Raw genomic sequence first — 16,917 nt, 5'->3', positions numbered from 1 at the left:
ATGAATGCTACTTTTGATTCCGCCAATGCGGTGATGTAATAATTTATGTAATTCCGTACTTTATGTACTCTGATATTATCGTTGTATGGATGTGGTATTTGACTGGAATTTGGGTAATATGATCTACAACGGTCATAATACACTTTGACTCTGTGGATTTCCCTTCGCAGAAATCAGGTCGTTTCAACTATAGGTAGGTCTCTGTGGGTCTTGAGTTCGGCAAGACGACTTCGGTTTCACACGTGAAAGTGCTTCGAAAGGCACCGGCTCCCAATGGTGAAATTCTTGCTGAAAGCACAGCTATGTGATGGCACTCAATCAAGTAGTAGCGCTGGCACGTCATTCGGCTCCTCGGCTATTTCTCCTTAGGCGCATGTCTCAGCAACACAAAACGAGGGTTTCACTCGTTATAGGACTTGACCAAACATCTCACGACATGAGCTGATGATAGCCATGCAGCCCCTATATATATGAAAGTTAGTACCGTCCCATTAAGGACAGGTTTTGTTGTTCAAATGTCAAGGGCTGGTAAGGTTTTGCGCATTTATTGAATTAAACCACATGCTCCACTGCTTGTGCAGGACCCTATCAATTCCTTTGAGTTTCGGTCTTGCGACCGTACTCCCCAGGTGGAGTGTTTCACATGTTAGCTAGGCCCCTGATCCACGTAGACCAAGGGCGAAAACTCATCGTTTATGGCATGGACTACCAGGGTATCTAATCCTATTCGCTCCCCATGCTTTCGCACCCCAGCGTTGGTAGGGACCCAAAGAGCTGCCTTCACTATTGGAGTTCCTTCGTAGATCTATGGATTTCACCCCTACACACGAAATTCCACTCTCCTCTGTCTCACTCAAGTGAATTCGTTATGAGAGCAATCTGCCACTTTTTGGCAACTTTCACTTTCAACCTGACTCACCGCCTATGTGCCCTTTACGCCTAGTCATTCCAAAGAACACTTGCCCCCCTTGTCTTACAGCTGCTGCTGGCACGAAGTTAGCTAGGGCTTCTTCCTCGAGTCCTGTCATGATCGTGCACTCGACGAAAGAGCTTTACAAGCGGCATTGCCCTTCTTCACTCACGCGATATTGCTGGATCAGGCTTTCGCCCAATGTCCAAGATTCCCCACTACTGCCCCCCCCCCCCATGGGAGCCCTGGCCGTGTCTTAGTCCCAGTGTGGCTGATCATCCAAAAAGACTAGCTAAGCATCATTAGCTTGGTCAGCCTTTACCTGACCAACTACTTCATACTACATAGGCCCATCAAACAGCGCTTTTGAGCTTTGTTCAGGATTTGGCCCGAACTGTTTGGTAGATTCCCACGTGTTACACACCCGTTCACCACTTTGTTCTCAACTATTCCGATTCTAGCAAATGGAGTTAGGTCAAAGTCGTAGCACGCACCCTGTAGTTTTGAAGTAGGGCGAGACAACTTTAGCTAGGAGTCTCTTTTCCTTCTACCTAGCTCCCCGAAAACAACGTTCGACTTGCATGTGATAAGCATATAGCTAGCGTTCCATCTGAGCCAGGATGAAACTTAGATTTTGACTATGATTGGGCCAAATAGTGGTAGAACCTGGTGAACTAGGCCTACTACTAAACATTGATTCTCTCTCCTAACCACTCTAAAATATGTTAAATACATGGAATCAATCAAAAACTACAAGCAAGGGAATCAACTCTTATTGCCATAAAGGAAAAATAACCCCTTTCCTTTATATATTGTCCACCAAGGAACAAGTAGCCTTCGCCACCTATTCCTGAATTAAGGGAACGCGAGAAAGATTTCTCTATGTCAATTCAAAATAAAACAAACAAATGACGGAATCCTATAAATGAAATTCTTTTGAGAAGAGCTTGTGCCTATGCAAGACTAGGCTCTCACCTATGTGGAATGGATGCTTCTACTTGGTCATCATAGACCAGCAAATCCATTTGAGAGTTGTCTTTCTTTGTCCTTGATGGTAGTTCTTCACGCTCACCATCTCTGCAGAGCTTAACAAGATAATCCATGCCAACAACCATAGCCAACAAGCCTTCGCTCAGAAGCTCTTTCTTCATCTAAGCTTTTAGTAACATTAGTGTCATCAATAGGGTGGAACGCATTAACCAGTAGAAACCTTGCTTCAAGGTAGATTCTTACATGTTTGGAGTTTTGTCTAGATCCAGGTACCTCAACTATTGGCCTTACATGGCCTGACATGGGTATTCCATCTTTCTAGTCCCACTCTTCTCCAACAAAGCTCCCTCACTGAGCGAGCATTCGACATTCCTAGTATGCTCCACTCATTCTACGCCAAGCACCCAATCATGGGATCAGAATCACACTCTAGATCATACCTTTCATGAAAGAAAAGGACAGGCAGCCACTGCTAAACCAAGATCTCCATCTCTTGACTCTGTCAATCAATCTTACCTTATAGGGCACAATGGTATATTTACCATACCATATGAGATGTGTGCACCTACTAAAGGGGATAGAAAGATCTTGGGCACAAATACTGCACTTTTCATGAAAGACATACAAGAGATTCACCAATGATTGGTTGGACTAAATACTACATTTATTTGCTCAGAAGAAGGAAAGTTGGTTGTGAGAATGATTTATCGTACGTAGTCTTTCCTAGGACCATTCCAATAGGATGCTCAAAGGTGGGTGGAGAAAAAACTCAAAAGGGAGTTTGAACTTCCTGCGCTTTCAAAGGATCTAAATCAGTCTTCATCCTTTCGCTTTTTGCTCGCAATAAATATGTAAATTCGTTTCACAGAAATTAAGAGATTTTCGATCTCCTCGAAAGAAAATGAGTTCGATCAGCAACACCAGTCTCTGCAGCACCAGGATAAAGACCTTCTTTTTACCCATAACCTTTCTCTGTAGCATTGGAACCAAGATCAAGTTTGGCATTGTTATGAGGTTCCCATTCTATTTAACTAACACTAACTAAAGCTAACTGGAAACTTTCTTCTCATGCGACTCTTGGATCGAAAAGAGGCTGCTGGACTGGACCACGTCTGAAACAAATATTCCCTATTATCTGATACCTGATCAGTTGGTGTGGACCAGTATCCCTGAATCAGGGCTTGGGCAGTCGCTCTATATTCAAAAGAATGTTCTTGCTTTCACTACTCACCTTGCCCTTTTGCCCTTTTTCGGACCGCTACCTGGGTTTCCAGTCGTTTCGGCTATTGCCAATATTTTAGGAGGAAATTGTTGTTGTCTCTGGATACTTCTAGTCGGGGGAGAGCCTTTATTACACCTAGAAATAAGGTAACAGGACAAACCATATCCTCGATATTTAAGGGCTTGGAAGCAGGCACTGGTATCATAACTTTAGCTTTAACCTGGTATAAAGCATCTAACTGATCAATAAAGAAGCATTGCGCTTGTCAAAGGAGTTCAATGCTCACTAGACGCATAAACAAAACTAGATAAGATAGTGTAGCACCTGGTTTTAAGGACAAAACTAGATACACATCATATGTGTGCCTAGGAATTCAAATCACACATATAGTTACAAATGAAGGGTTAATACCAAAGACAATGCCTTTATTATATAGCGCATAAATGTTTGTTATAAAAGACAGAGTCTTACTTTACAGTGTATACTATAACTCTATTCTTCTAGCGAAGCCTCCAACACCACAGGAATCATCAACTGGTTGATCACAAGCCTAACACCTCTTGGAAAACTCCACTGAAGAACCTCCATCTGGTACCCATCTAGGATTTTGCCAAAGTATTGAAATAAAACAAGCGTAAGCTACTACCGCTTAGCTAGCATAACATGAGGGGATGTAGGCTCAAAAGGCTTGACATGGCTAAACTGTGGTAAGCACTTTTAGTTGGTCATATTTTATTATTAATCATAAGTTGCGCTTAGGCTCTCGAATATGAATAATTAGATATATCTGCAATTTTAATCATAACCCAAACCATCCAAGTAACCAACTATTTAGTAAGGATCCAGACAGCTCTTGTCCATGAGCATGGCTAATATACTAGTTTTACACTCTGCAGAGGTTGTACACTTTCACCATGAGTCGTGTTGCCCATATGCCCGGGTTAATTACTCTCAAAACACTTCCAAGGTGAGCAGGCAGGGTACACTATGAAGCTTTTCCCAGTTGGTCTAATAAGGAGCAGCCACTAAGGATTCCATCTCCCAAGTGTTATGGAGTCATCTCCAAGAATGACACTAATACTCGTAGCATAGTACACACCCTGGGGATGAGGCCCATACCTAGCCTGGTATGCCCCTCTTGTCCTTTTGGTAAACTGCTACAAACTAGAAAGGGCAAGGTACTGGACTAACACCAGAGCCATGTGGTCCCCATGGTTGTACTGTAAGTCCTACGTTGCCACTTAAAGATAAGTCCTTATGGAGAGAAACTAGAGCACCATAAGAAAAGGCCCAATGCTCTAGCCCCCTTGGTTCCATGTTGCTATAAAACATCTTTTAATACCATGTTACATATATCTTTAATTGTATTCTTTAATCAATATTAGTAGGAGCAAAATTAGCATACTACCCACTTGCAAAACCCATAGGTAAATCAAGGACAGGATAATCAATATCAAGGTAATTAGACTCCAAGCGGTTCATTAACACATGCATATGAATTGAGATTGCATTAAACTGAATAGGTAACAAGGAGCCTCATATTATACTTGCCTTAAACAAAGTGCTCCCGTCGATCCTGCTCATCAAAGTAGTACTCTTGTTCACCCATGAATTGCCCACCATCTATACTCGATAATCACAACAACATACAAGCATCCAAAAGCAATCATGCATAGGAAACAAAAGCTATAGATTAGAATAGTACACCAATCAGCATAAAATCAAGATGAAAAGATTGTAAAATGAATCTACGTCTCACTACGAACACACAGACGCGAAGATCACAAAAATCGGAGCTAAAACGAAGAAGTTATGAATTAAACAAGAATTCCTTTAGTAAAATAATAGATTAGTTCTAATCTCAAATTTTAAAAGTTGGAAACATACCTAACAGTGGTATAAACATGTAGATTATAGAATTACGAACCTAACGCAAGTTGAACGGATCAAATCAGAGTTAAAACGGAGATTTTATGGCCCACAGAAGATAGTGGCGGTTCTGTAAATAAAGGAAACTTCATTTTCAAATTTAAAATAATCGAATCTGATTTTAAACCGAACCAGGGACTGTGGCCACAATTTGAAGAAAAGACAGGGGCTCTTTAACAAAAGTTTAGGGACAATAGGTTAAGATCCAATTAATTGTAAGGGCCTTTTTGCAAAACGACAGGCGGAGGGGTATCTTAAGATCTGGACTATTGAATCGGAATCGGATGGTGCAGATCAGATCAGAGGGGATGAGGTCGCCTGAGTGGCGCTGTGCACGGCGGCGCCATGGCCGGAATCGGCCTGATCTCACCGGAGCTCACCTGCAGGTCACTCACCTTCCCGCGGAGCTCAGAGATGCGGTCGCGATGGCAAAGGAATGGCAGAGCGGCGAATCAACCTCGGCAGAAATCCTAATGGCGGCGCTAGGGTACAGGCGGCGTGGCGGCTTGCTCTAAGGCGTGATAGGGAGAGCGGCGCGGTGCGGGCATCGGTATTTAAGGCCGGGAAGCTGCTTGGAGCGCAAGGCAAGGCGACGAGGGGCGAATGCGGACTCCATTGACGGCGGTGTCCGACTAAGGGCACAAGGTAGAAGAAGTGCTTGACACATGCAGGCCTGGCACATTAGCGACCGAGAGAAGGGAGAAGACGCGCGGCACGGGCTCAGTTGGACTAGGCCGGCCTACTGTGGAGGAGCGGAGACGGCATTTCGGCCCAAGCGGGGAGAAGGCGGTGCGCCGCGGAAATAGCTGGGCCACAGCGGGGAATTGGAACGGGCCGCGGGGCGCAGGAGTGAGGCGGGAGAAAGAACAGGCCGTGCGGGAGTAGGCTGAGCTGAGCTGCAGCTGGCTGAAGTCAAGGGAGGGAGAGAAAAATCCTTTTTCCTTTTCTAAACTAATTTCCAAACAAATTTTGAATGCAAATTCAAATCAATTTGAAATCTGATTTCAAACCACAAAAATAATATACAGCAGCATGAATGTATAAACATGTAGGTAAACCTTATATTTGATTTTAATTTGACAAAGTTTATTATTTTTTCTAGGTTACATGCTCACACTAACACATAAATAAATCAAATTCACCTATTTTCAAAATGTCGCAAATTTTAGGGTGTTACAGATAGTCTTACTTAATTGAGTATATCAAGATGTGCATCGCTTAATTTAACCCTCATACCTTGCTTTACCAGCAGCAGGCGGTTTACACTACGTATAGGCCTGATTCCAAGGAGTGCAAAAACCCTGATTCATTCTTAAAAATAGTCTTTTGAACTCAGTTAGAGGGAAGATGTCATGACAAACCTAATAGTATAGTGAAATGACTATGCTCATAAAACTCTTCAAGGGTATTGTTTGTCTTGATCCTCTACATCAGTTTACACCTCATAGAGATTCTCTAACTCCAAAAGCTTGTAGGCCAAACAGGGTTGACTCTCTAGAACCTTTTGGCAATGATTCTCTGGTTAGCCATCAGCCTGCCTGTATTGATATCTTGCTAGATAAAGAAAGGGAAGCACTAACAAACACCTTACCATTTTATACAGTCAGATGCTATGGTTAAAAGGTCATCTCTACTCTGGTGACCCATTGGATAATAGCTCTACTACTAGACGAGACAGACTCCTTACTGAGCTGCCAACTGCTCTAGCTCTTCTCTAAAAAATAGATCGACTTGTCACCTTTAGTTATCATCTACCTTCCACCCACCCCATTCCTGTTATGCTCTCCATTGTATGGCTATTGCTCTGTTTCTAGCTTCAAAAAAAGGATAAGTAGGAGTAGTAGGCGGAGCTGGACCGACCCTAGGTGAGTAAGCAGGTTGTGTCTCAATCTATTGACTAGGTTGATCCTCTTTGAGTGTTCAATCTATGGTTTAAGGTTTCAGGCTTCGGGCTCATTGTTTTTATGCTCTTCGAGGTGCCATATTGATAGCCACTTCGGCTTCTCATCTAAAGGGGAAGTGAAAGATGGGGGATAGGGTTTTCCCAGAAGCTAGAAAGCCTCGTTATTAAAGAGCGTTGGTACAAGACCAAAAGGCACATGCACATCATGGATCCTTTCTTTTCTTCGTCTTGTTTTACAGCATAAAGTATTGTAAAGAGTTTGTCTTTTAAAGCCCTATGCGAAAGAAAGTAATGTGTCAGTGCCAAAGCTTCTACTCAAGCATCAACACATCAGACGAATAGGAATCGAAAGCCAGGAAAGCAACATTAAAGACTGGAGAAGTAGGCGAGTCAAGGCAAGGAATTTCAGTTCTAGTATTTCTCTACTGCCTGTGCCGGAGTGGCAATGGCACGTCGCCGCTGCTAGTTGCTGTTGATGATCCCCCCTCATTTGGAGTTGTTAGCGTCGCCCTGCCGTGTTTCATCAACATGCATGGGCAGGAGGCGATCGGCAGCGCCCTTGCCTTTTGACCTACTCCACCCGTCACTCTGTATGCGTCGTTCTCACTTCTCGAGAAATCAAATGAACTTAACAAATATATAAGAGAAAATATTAATGTTTACGGTACATAATTAGTATCGTTAGATAGATTGTTGGATCTTTTCTTATAATAAACTTATTTAAAAATACAAATATTGCTAATATTTTGTAAAAATCTAGTCAAATTTAAGAAAGTTAGATCTTATGTTTTTAATAATGAAAAATATAATGGGACAGTGGGAGTACAGCTGTAATCCATCCTGATGCCCATCAGGATGATGTGATGTGTGCAGCCTGTGTACTCGTATATATATACGTGGTTGGCTGTAAGCAGAATTGAAGTAGCTAGCAGGCGGCTAGGCGAAGAGAATGCATTGCAAGCAAAAGTCACCTGTACGCTCGCTTTGCCTTAATGACAATGAAGTTTTAGTTTCGTACTAGTAGTGATTTGTCATCAATCAACGTACACAAGCAACTCTTCAGTCTTTACATGGACCGAGAGAGAGACAGAGAGCATGCATTTATTCGGTATTCCTATTTAGTAGTCTCAAGTCATACTCGAGTAGTCCACACCGCAACCCGGCCGATATATATGACAGTCAGTGAATGAATTTGAATTGAATTGAATACGAGGGATCGCTGTCATGGTTGCTTGTTTGCTTCGGATCCACAGCACACAGCTGCAGTGTGAGGATGACCCAACCAGAACCAGCCGCTGGCACTAGGAAATCCAATCCAAACGACACGAAACGAAAACCACCTGCAGCCTGGAGGTATAGTCAAGCGCCAAGAATCGCGGCACATGCACATCCTACGCCGTAGGTGTATGCTAGTGCATGCACATTCACTCTCGGCTTTCACAAATTTATAATAGTACATATACTCTCTCCGTTTTAAATTATAAGATTTTTTTGGCTTTTCTAGATACATAGCTTTTGGCTATGCATTTAGATTTATATATAGTAAAAATTATATGCCTAGGAAATGCAAAATGTCTTATAATTTTTTCCCACCGTCGCGGGCGAGTTTGGGAACGGCTTCACATAGTGTGGTGGTGACCGTCACCCCCTCCGTCCAGGTGTGGACGCTTGCCGGTGCACACCTTCCACTAATGCGGACGACCTCGGGAACGGCTCCGCATGGTGTGGCGGCGGCCGTCACCCCACCCTCCGTCTAGGCGCCAAGACTTGCCGGTGTGTGCCTCCCACCATCACGGGCGAGTCCGGGAATGGCTCCGCACGGTATGGTGGCAGCCGACACCCCCTCCCCCCTGCGTCCAGCGATGGACGCTTGCCGGTGTGCGCCTCCCACCAACGCCTTATAATTTGAAATGAAGGGAGCATATCATCAGGCTGGCTGCATTATGACAAGAGATGATTTTGCATTTGCAAGGAGCCTAATGGGATAGGAGTAGCCAAATTTGACCCAATAAACCATTGCATTTAGAGCATCTCCAATAGTTCTTAAAAAATCAATTGGTAAATCAATGAGTTTTCCAAGTGGCTAAAAAAAGGTGAGAGCATATTTGTTGGGTTCCTACAATAATTTTTAAAATTTCGCTCCTGAATATAGAAGCTAATTTTATATCAGGAATCCTGAACTATTTTTCAAATCACACCTACCACTTTTATACTTTCTTTATCTCTTATATATTTGCATTGAGAACCCTATTATTCTCCTTATTTCTCTCCATGTCCTTCCACCTCCAGATTGGCAAATAAATACAGGTGCCAATATTTCGGATGAATTTTCCTGTGTGGAAACATTGGGAGTTGAGATAGAGAGTTATTGGAGAACGTTTTTTCATGTGTAATGTCGGTGGCACGCGTGTTGGGCTAGTCTCCTTAATGTCACAGATCTAGTCCTTCATGTGTAATGTCGTTGGCGCTAAGCTGTTATACTTTCTGTAAGAGCCCTGTTGTGGGAGGGCCCCTAGGGGGTGCGGTGGCTAGGGTTTGGGGCAAGGTGTAGGAGTCGGCTATGGGGTGAGGGAGGGTGGCGGCACAAAGAGAGAGCAGCAGGTATCGCATGGAGAGAGAGGGAGAGGGGAATGGATAAGCCCAAGGCTATTACTTCTTGATCTCAATGATTATTAACATTCTTTAGCGTCGTTACTAAGAACAGAGTTGAATTTAGTCCCCGGCAATGGCGCCAGAAATGCTTGTTGGTATTTATTAACTTGTCACTTGTTTTAAGTAGCCACCTATGATATGCCTACATCTCTTAGCATTACTTGTACTAGGTTGTCATCCCTAATGATGGTGTCAGAGATGCTTGTTGGTTTTACCTAGTATTACTACTAGAATGATACTAAGTAGTTCTTTATTATTTCATGTGACTAGAAAGAATATATATAGATATGAATGAAAAGGAAGCTACAGGCGCACAGATAATATATCATTGTAGCACTTCACCCGAGAGTATTCGAGGTATCGTTATTTATATTTTTACCACAGGGAAGGTCTAGCATGGACATGTATTGACAACTTATACTATTGATGGAGAAGTAAACCATGACCAATGTTCTACTCATAATATGGGTTAGTTATAGGATAAGATATATATATGATAAGTATTGATCAATGGTAATGATAAATCACTCAGAGTACTCCTTTCTATGACATTAGCATGGTCAGGTAGAATATTAGAGGAATACTTCCTAAGTCATTCTTAATTACAAGTCAAAGCATACATTGATTAGTGCAATTATACCTAGTAGTCATTGCTAAGACCATCGTCATATCTACACATAAGGGATATTACTAAGGAAAATTAAGAACAGAGCTCGTCTTCCTTCGTAACCTCATCCTACGTGCATACCTATATTCGGGGAGTGGACTATAAAGGAATCAACGGGAGTGTCACATCCGTGATCTATCACATGACCCGTAATATAGGGTGAATCCACAGATAAATAACGTATAAGCACCACGCTTACACAATGTCAACCACCCACCCATGGATCCTTAGAGTGAGTGCTATACGAACTTATGCATGAACATGATGATAATCCAACTATACTAAGCATATAATCAAAGTAGATGATGAACATTATAACTAGGAACATGAACGATATGAATAACAATGTCATAACAATTGTAGCAAACATATAAAAGTAATGAGAGATACAAAAAAGAGGGGGTACAAATACTATACCAAACCACGCTCTTGACATGATCAGGAATCCAAGCGCTTGCCTCCCTCTAAACCTAGCCTAACTAGCTATGCCCTAGAATTAATGGAGCTCTGAGGATGATTAGGGTTTCTGTCTTCTCAAATGACTTGATGACCGGGGATGCCTCAGGGGGGGTGGCAGGGGCTGGTATATATAGGCTGGAGCGTCAATCCTGAGCCTTCAATCAAACCGACTTGACTAAATGGCGTAGATGCAATCCTTAAGGCGGTGGGGAACTGACGTAGTGGGGCAGGACTAACATGTGGGCCCCAGGGGCTTGCCAGCCTACAAGTGGGGCCGACCAGCCCCACCTGGTAGCCACTCATGGTCTGCCTCAGCGTGGTGTCCTCTGGAACCTTCTAGTGTCCGTTTCGTGGCGGATAAGCACGATTAAATCTGACATCTAGGTCCACCTTGACAGTTTTCTAGATAAACCCTACAGAAAATACAGATTCACCAAAACTCATGGAATTTATTAGTTTAGACCCCTAGACCTTTGTTGGTGATTGCTTTCATGCCCTTATTCATGTTTTATTGATGGTTTATAATCATTGTTAACTACCATCAACTAGCTCCCCCAAGCTTAACCTTTGCTAGTCCCTTAGCAAAGCTAAACTCAGCAAAATGGATCAGGAGTTGCATCAACGTTTTCACTCCTCAAAAGTACACATGCGTTCAAACAAAAATTCTCCTCCGGATCTGACTTTCAAACTTACCCGTATTACCTTCAACCATGGGGCTTCTTAGCCTTCACTTGAGTCTTGAACAATTGAAAGACAGAACAATTAAGTCAAGCACTATGTCTTAAGTTCTTTGCTCAACCATTATTTTAGAGTTTTTAAAGATTTTCAAAATAAAACTCAGAGCTTCTATTGTATGACACTCTAAAATGTCTCAATGTATGTGGTATTTGTGGATCCTTACCAAGGCAATAATGATGTTATGCCTTCTCTTCCTATAACTAAGGCTTATGTGGAGCTCATAGGTAGGGAGAAAGCTAGAGCATACTTGCAATACATATATTATAAAGTCAAACCTTGGATCCAAAAAGAGTTGAGTCATACAATCAAATCAAGATGTCCATGTGTATGGATGTATGGTGGATATATATATGGTGGCTAACCTAATTCTACTATGCTCTTTGAAAACGTATCTCTCTTTTGCAACTTGGAAACAACTTTGCAAGAGAGCATGGGCTATCTTATTCATCTTTTTCTTTTTTTTTCAGGCGGGCATCTGAGTACCCATTGTTTTAGATATCTATCGAACACTTGTCCATTTTTTTTGTCATGAATAACTTTTACATAGCCCCATGCTTCTTTTCTGCAACAAATTTTTTTAGAGATATCAACAAGAACTTTGGAGCATTTATTTGATGGATATCCTATCAAACATATTTTTGGTGTTCACGCCCAGTATAGGAGTAAAACATTTTTAGGTGGATCTAGATGGAATGGCATGTTTTTGCTCCTACCCTAGTGTAGGAGTAGTGCATATGTGGGTGGTGTGTACGTTATCTTGATTTTAAGAGCATGACAAATCTCTCATAAGAGTCAACAAAGCTTGACTAAACTCAATGCAAAACAAGCAGCATACTAAATATTATATTTGGCTTTGGTAGGAATTCAAGCTTTGTTATACAGGAGCTCATCATGAAGTATTTTTATGTTTTTGAAAAGACAAATCTCTAGAACACTAGTATCACTTGGAACAAGATAAACAACAGCTCAAACCTTCACATATCATATCCATCAATTACCTAGACTTAGATCAAGCATATGCTACCCACGAGTTTCAAGTTCAGAGTAAATCCTTATATCAAAGTAGTCTTATCCAAAACTTGGAGAATTCAAGGTTGAAAACTAGGTACTTGAAAGGAATTACAACAGAGCAACTATTCATCATTTCCATTCAAGAGATTATCCTTAGAGTCCTTTTATTTATTCAACTCTTAAAAATCAAACTTAAAGAAATCTAGACACACACTTTTTATTTTGTTTTTGTTTGTTATGCATCTTTTTATTTTATTATTATTTTTAACAACTATATAGTAAACTTAAAAAATAACAAATGTAAAGAAATACTTAGCTAGATACATGTGGATGCCTTTCCCCAAAGCTGGATGTTGGTGTGGTCTTTCTTAGAGTAGTTTTACCAACAGATGTCCTTCTCGTCCAGGGATGGAGCAAGATGTAGTCAACCGGGTGAACTTGCTCTTGATCTCATGTATATCATCCTGCAAAATACTAACAAGAACACCAAAACTCGTGGAACGGATTAGGATAAGGGGTTAGCGGTCAGCCGTCCAGAGATTAGTTATTCTTGAGATTTGAAATATTTTTGTATTAACATAATTTTAGTAGGATGTCCATCTAATATTTTTTTGGATTTTCTGATATAATGTATGCATGGTATTTTTATTTTTATGCCACCACGGTGAATATTCCTTTGGGCTTTTACACACCAAGAAAATTACTCACATGGGGCTTTAAGATTTTATGATGCAATGATAAGATTTTTATTTTCTTTTATTAATGCAATGATAATGTAGAAAAGTAAATATGCTAAAGTGAAAATAATTCATGCAATGCGGGAGAGTAAATATGGATCACTACCAATGTTTTTCTAAACGGTAAACGGTCTTTACATGGTCGTCCTTCGTTTAGCGTTTAGGCTATTTACACGGTGTTTAAACGAAGTTAAACGGTCTAAACGGTTTTGTACTTAAAAAAATACATATAATTATATATGTGCATGTAAAAAATCAAGTATTCTAGCATTATACATATTTATCTGAGTAAAAATCAATTATTTTGGTATGTATATATATTTATGCATGTGAAAAGAACCAAATATAGATATTTATGCATGTAACATATCAAGTGTACACATTTATAAATATAATAAATTTAAGTATACAAATTTATTCATACAAAACTGAACTAGATTTACCTCGTGTTCACCAAAACGGCCATTTAAACAGCTGTTTAGCCCGTTTAATGCTGTTTATCTCCATTCTGTTTAGGCCGTTTAGGCCATTTTTTCATTCTTTGATCGTTTAAACGGTCAACCGTTTAATTTCCGTTTACCCCCTAAACAAAATAGTTTACTACCGTTTACCGTTTACTGACCGTTTAAATGACCGTTTAATCCGTTTAGGCGAACACTGATCACTACCGATGTTACCTCACGGTGAGGGTTTGGATTTTGATGTCCTCCGGACAGTACTCTTCTCTAGTCTTGTTCATTCCTTGGGTGCATCTGTCGATCTTGGATATGGAGACCTTAATGGTTGCACCTCTTGTGATGCTGACACAGATGTCAACACCTTTTCCATCCATACCTGCTTGGTCTGTGGACTTGACTTTGGTAGAGTAGGTTCATCTTTCATGGGTTCTTTAGGTTCGTCATCTTCTTCCCATCCATTCTTTGGAGATTGATTCTTCCGGTGTTGGGATGATCGGCGTCTCCTCCTAGAGCAGGTCTTCTTTGGCTATTCATAAGTGGTATAACTATTGAAATGACAACATATCTTTTCTCTAGGGAATTGGAAGTGGATTAATCCAGATCTGACATAGATGATCGCGTTGGTGGGGTCGAGGAACGGCCTTCCCAAGATGATGGGTGTATCATCTTCTTCTTCTCCCATGTCTAGAACCATGAAGTCGGCAGGGGCAAACTGGTCGTGTATTCTTACCATGACATGTTTTGCTATTCCTTCCAAAAATCAAATTGATTGGTCTATCATCTGCAATTGCGTATATGTAGAGAACAAAGGTTCGTCACCGAATAAGTATTCATATATTACCTTGGACATAATGTTGACACCTGACCCAATGTTGTAGAAGGTCTTGTGGAATATTCTTTGTCCAATGGTATACTCGATCGTGGGTACGCCTAGATCATCCTTCTTAGCAAGGAATGGTGAAGCGAGGAGGTGGTCGTACTCTGATCGGAGTGTGTTTATCATTTTGACTAATTCTTCTTGTGTTTGCCTAGCTTTGTTCTTCCTCCTTCTCTTGTTGTTTTTCTTCTTGGTCACTGTTGTCTCTTCGGACTGGTACAACGTTTGTGGATGTCCGAGAGATTGCAAGATACGATTCTTGAAAGAAAACTTATTTCTATCATTGATTGTGAAGTAGATCTTGGCACTGTCCATGTAGATGATGGCTTTTGCAATGCTTAGGAAAAATCAACCCAAGATGATGGGTGCCCTTTCATCTCCACCCATTTCTGAAATCACAAAGTCTACGGGAATATATGATTGTCCCACTCGAACAATGACATCTTCAAAAACTCCCTTAGGGTAGCAGAGTGACTGATCTGCAAGCTGCAAATACATATTGTGTACAATAGAGTATCTCCATTAATTTTATCATAGATTACCTTACGCATGATGTTGACACTTGCTCCGAGGTCACAGACAACTTCTTGGAAAATGTGAGGTCCAATAGTGATGGGGATGATAGGTCTCCCTGGATCGCTCTTCTTCTTAGGCAAGGAATAATCTATCCACCTTTCCATCAATGGTTGTATATAGTAATATGATGCATTATGAATATCGACAAGATTTGTAGTTTCTAGATCTTCTGGTTGCATCGGAATCTTACCTTTGTCGGTCGGAGAAACGACGGCCGCTAGCTGAGCTATTTGTGATTCTATCATTTTTGTTAAAGCTATGCGGGTTCTTAATGGCAGAGGAGAGGTTATCCATTTTATCACTCATGTTTTCTAATATTCTATCATTGGAAGCTAGTTTTCTAGATAAATTCTCCATAATTTTAGCTTGCCTAGAAATCAATTCTCTCAAGGGTGGTTGATTGAAATTATTGAAATTATTACCTTGAGGGTTACCTTGGTAATTACCTTGGTAGTTTGGCCTCTGTTGCTGATTTCAACCTTGATTTATTGAGGACGAAAGTAGTTGTTGTTGACAAAGTTTACATCCTCATGGGTTTCTGGGCAGCTGTTCCCTGAATGCCTAGTGTTTCCACATTCTTCACACGTCATGCAAGAATCATGAATATGCATGACTTCTTGCTTCTTGTTGGCTCGGTCTTCGAGCTTCTTCATTAGCAGGTCCATCTTGGCAGACAACATGTCTACTTCCTTGAGTTGATGCATACTAACACCCCCTTTGTGGGTCTGAAGACGTTCTTCATTCCAACTTTGGTTGGAGGACATCTTCTCCATGAGAGCTATTGCAGCTGGGAGTGTGAGTGGCAGGAATGCTCCTCCAGCAGCAGCATCCATAGTCCCAAGGGTACTATTGGTCAACCTATGGTAGAAAGTTTATATGAGTAGCCAATTCTCCATCCCATGATGAGGACATTTTGATATGTAATCTTGGAAGCGTTCCCATGCCTTAGGGATAGATTCATCATGTTGCTGTTGGAAGCATGAAATTCTCCCATGCAGAGCATTGGTCTTGCCTATGGGAAAGAACTTTGCTAGGAAGGCAGTGGAGCAGTTATCCCATGTAGTGCTTCTATCTTTGTTGGCATAGAACCATTGCTTCGCCTTCCCTAAAAGTGAGAATAGGAAGAGGAGAAGTAGTATGGCGTCTCTGGTCACTCCTTTGATGGTGAAAGTTCTGTAGATCTCCAAGAAGTGTTGGAGATGTCCACTCGCACCTTCATGTGCCTTCCCACAAAACTAGCCGGCTTGCACCATGTTGATGAGAGCTGGCTTGAGCTCAAATCCATTGTCTCTGACATTGATCGCTGGTCTAGTACGGATGTTGGTCGTAGTTGGAGCAGAGAACTCATGGAGTCTTGTCAGCCATGGCTTCAAATTTTGGTGTTAAGCTTTGCCTTATCTAGTTGTCTTCTAACTCTAAAGCTAAAATTTTCTTGAGTTTAGCCTTAGTTCTCTTAAGTAATGCTTCTAGATCGTCAACGTAGTTTGTTGGAGGGTCAAAACTAGTCATACATTACCCATCATAAGATACACAAGTCAACAACACAAGGGCAACCCTATTTGAGCAGAGGTCAACGGTTATCTTGATCACATCAATAAGTATAAGTTTATTAATACTTCTTTTGCCAAGCTACCTTCCCCGGCAAGGGTGCCAGAAAAGCTTGTTGACATTCCTAAGTGTCATTACTAAGAACAGAGTTGAATCTAGTCCTCGGCAATGACTCTAGAAATGCTTGTTGGTATTTATTAACTTATCACTTGATTTAAGAAGCCACCTATGATATGCTTA

The 16,917-nt window shown here is 41.3% G+C and overlaps 1 non-coding gene across 1 annotated transcript; it reads left to right on the top strand.

Moving 5' to 3' along the window:
* The first annotated feature begins 16,023 nt into the window (after nt 1-16,023).
* On the top strand, nt 16,024-16,132 carry LOC136478612 (small nucleolar RNA R71). The gene has a single exon (XR_010764334.1). It is a non-coding gene; the product is annotated as a small nucleolar RNA R71 (small nucleolar RNA).
* The last annotated feature ends 785 nt before the right edge of the window (nt 16,133-16,917 follow it).

The sequence above is a fragment of the Miscanthus floridulus genome, chromosome 8, assembly GCF_019320115.1.
Source record: "Miscanthus floridulus cultivar M001 chromosome 8, ASM1932011v1, whole genome shotgun sequence".
In the NCBI taxonomy this organism is placed as follows: domain Eukaryota; kingdom Viridiplantae; phylum Streptophyta; class Magnoliopsida; order Poales; family Poaceae; genus Miscanthus; species Miscanthus floridulus.
Note: the sequence above shows the minus strand (reverse complement) of the source record. Positions and strands in the feature narration are given on the sequence as shown.